The 3,324-nt window shown below is 43.4% G+C and overlaps 1 protein-coding gene across 5 annotated transcripts in view; it reads left to right on the top strand.

Moving 5' to 3' along the window:
• Positions 1-3,324, top strand: part of POM121L12 (POM121 transmembrane nucleoporin like 12) — a 13,216-nt gene that overhangs the window by 4,444 nt on the left and 5,448 nt on the right. For all 5 annotated transcript variants that reach the window (XR_003046213.1, XR_001516855.2, XM_015589177.2 and 2 more), the window contains 2 exons: positions 1,631-1,822; positions 2,734-2,790. The gene's annotated coding sequence lies outside the window, so the exon portion shown is untranslated. The remainder of the gene's footprint in view (positions 1-1,630; positions 1,823-2,733; positions 2,791-3,324) is intronic.

The raw sequence follows: 3,324 nt of genomic DNA, 5'->3' as shown, positions 1-3,324 counted from the left end.
AATGAAATATCATCCAGAATGGAAATGGTACAGATTTGTTATTATTCCAGTGATTCTTAATGTCATGATCTCCTTACTTTTAGAAGGAAGAGAAACATTTCTTTTTAGGAGAATTTGGAGTAGAATAGCACTGTATAAAATGCAGCCGCTAGCCCTAATGTGTATTTGCATGTAAATATAAATTTTTAAAAATTTTATGGCCAAACGTGGCTGGCACTCATCATCTTGGCAATGAACACCATCAGAGAAAGTTCTATTTGACAGCACTGGTCTGTATTGTAACTGAACTGTTAGGAAGTTGTTCTGTTATTTCTCCAATTAATTGTGAAGAGCACAAATAAAGCCTGGCGAACAATAGTACAGTAAGTCCTCACTGAACATCCTAGAAAGGCTCTTGGAATCGGTGACTAGCCACACTAGCCACTTTTACTATAGTTTAATTAATATAAACAAGAGTTAAGTTCCTGTGGCATAGTCTGTGTATCAAGTAGCCTGTGGTAAAGCTGGTTCCCTTACAGGTCCTTTTGCTTAAAGTCAGCAGTTTCCAAGAAGCTATCTGCTCTGTTAAGTGAGGGCTTAACTGTACTAAAAAGTTTGTTTTGCAGTATCTTCTTCACAAAGAATTCTGTTAATCCCCAGATAGGATAGACAAGGACACCCAGACTGTGTCTTCTTTCATTTATCTTTCAGACAGTTATGAGAATGAATGGACTGGTTATGAGCCCCTCAGGATTATATTAAGGAACTGGCAGGGGGAGGTATCTGCAGGTACAAGGAACTAACCCATAGCGCTGAACTCACCCCCAGGAAATGTGGGCTCCAGTCTTCTGCACTGACGACTGCGTGTGTGTGCTGTGGGTAACAGGGCTCAGCACCAAGGTGCTTATTACGCCCTTACACCCGATGGTCTATCAAGGCAATTTATGATCTGTGATCATCCTCAAAAAGTCACTGCAGTAAGCCGTAGGCCTGCTAGGGTGGACTTCAATTAGAAGAGGAACTAGCAAGTCTCAAGATAAAGGAGAGTGTACAGGGCAAGGCTGGGGAGAAAAAGGTAACAAGCATATAGAGTAACGCTGTCCAGAAGATATAATGCCAGCCACATAGAAACCTAAATACAAATCAAGTGTTTCTGATGAAAATTTAGCATCCAAATTGATGTGTCCTGTACGCGTAAGATACACAACAGATTTTTAAGACTTAATATGGAAAAAAAGTACAAACTTTCAATTTTTCATATTGATTTCACGTTGAAAAGGCAATATTTTGAATGTACTAGGTGAAAAAATATTTTATAAAAATTAATTTCACTTTTGTTTTTAAACCTTTTAAATGTGCCTCCTGGAAACTTTAAAATTATCCATGTGGTTAGGATTCCATTTCTATTTTTAAGTACTGGTATAAAAGGATAAAGGCAGCTAACCTTAAATAAATAATGATTAAAACATGAGGTTAGTAGAGAATGCATTTTCAAAGGAATGAAAAGATAAAGGCAACAACTATGGGAAACGAACATGAAAAGGAACTAATATTTATGAGTGCTGTGTGACTGTACACTTGCGAAGTGCTTCATTTATTTTCCTAAGAGGTCTCTGATAGTGATATTATTCTCTCCATTTTTCAATCAAAGAAAGTGAAACCCAAGGAGGTTAAGTCACACAACTAGCAACTGGAGAACCGGATCGAAAATCTGGGGACCACACTGTTCACAGGCCTCTGAGCTCCTGCAGGCTCCACGAGTGCAGGCCTCCCGCCAGCTCCCTACTTTGGCCCACTCTGGAGGCTGAGTGTTTTAAGGGGGCCCAGGATTTGACATAATCAGGTATGGTAAGGCACACAGACGTGAAAATAATGGTCATGACGGGTGGATTTTATTATACTCACAGACGCCTAAAAACAAGAGGCGCGGTTCATCATGCAGGGCACATGGGAGAGCACCAGGATGGGCGGAAGGCAGAGAGCGTGAGGGGAAGACACGGACAGAACCTTTCTTGTGGTTTCTGCAGAAAGGAATGGGGGAGGCAGCGTAAGCGGGTTTAGGGGAGACTACTTTGGATTGTTTCAGTGGGCTCTGGGTCAGAGGCTGTCCCTAGCTGTCTGGTACCTGGCCCTGGGGTTATTAGGACAAGGATTCCTGGCCCAGAATGAAAGGACCCTAAAAAAAGAGGGGATTGAGGTCTGGGCTCTGGATTGGATGGTTTGCAAATGAAAGGTGGGCTCCCAGTTTTTTGTTCTCTCTAGGAATCAGCTAACCCTAGGAGGGGCAGCCTCTCTAAGTGTCAGCAAGGCCTCAGATATCAAACATTACATTACAGGAACTGGACAATACGGTTATTGCACTGAGGCTTCTGGAAGGAGCCCTTAAGGATTCAGGGGCCTGAGCAGAAAGCTGGGTCTTACTGGACTCTGGCTTACTCTGAGAACTTTGACCATGGCGCCTGGTGAGCCATCTGCCAGGGAGGCTCACAGCAGGGAGCTGATGGCTCAGCCCACACTTTTCCCTGCAGGCTGTGGGCTCCAGCCTGTCAGCAAACAGCCTGCTCATTTGTTTTGTATCTACTTTCATTTAGTGATGTTTATAACATTCTAAATGGTCAATTTAAGTGCAGTTTCAGTACTGGGGATTATTTTTAGGTAGGTAGTCACCAGGTATCTGATTTTAATTCACATGCTATTACAATTCTAGAGTGAGATGTCAATCATTTTAACGTTTTCTCATTAATTGTTCTTTAGCTACACAAACATCATAAAGAGCTACAAAAATGGGTGGATGCTGTGCCCCCAATTCAGGTAATATATTTTTTTCCTAAATCACTTGAAATATATTTTACTCTCAGAGGAAATACTAATATGGCATTTTGGGAAATGTAATTAATTTCAGTGTAATTCAAGTTCTCCTTGAAAGTCGCCTAGAAGACAGTTGGCCATTTATGATGCTGGTGTGTTGAGAGAAACCCTGGCCCTGGCCCACCTTTCAGGATACAGAAGTGGTTCCATTGGTGGGCACTGGTCGCTCGGTTTTGCTGGCCATGGCACTGGGCACTTGGGGACTCGGGACCATAGTGCTGCCCCCTCCTCTGCTCCCGACAGCCGCTCCTTGTAAATCCTTGTGGAAACACTCAGAGCAGCCTTCTGACTCTGGCTGCCCTCCCTCAGGCAGGGGGCAGAGGCACGTTGGACAGAGACCTGGCTCGTCCGCCCTTAAAGAGCAGTTAACCCATAGCCTTCAGGTCAGACGCCTTTGTCCAGCTTCAAGATTAATTGTTCAGTGTGCAGAATCCCACAGGGGCTGCTCCCCGGAAGTCCACACACTCTCTCTTTCCC

This window comes from Pteropus alecto, unplaced genomic scaffold, assembly GCF_000325575.1.
Source record: "Pteropus alecto unplaced genomic scaffold, ASM32557v1 scaffold23, whole genome shotgun sequence".
NCBI classification, from domain to species: domain Eukaryota; kingdom Metazoa; phylum Chordata; class Mammalia; order Chiroptera; family Pteropodidae; genus Pteropus; species Pteropus alecto.
This window is presented reverse-complemented; position numbering and strand designations above follow the sequence as displayed.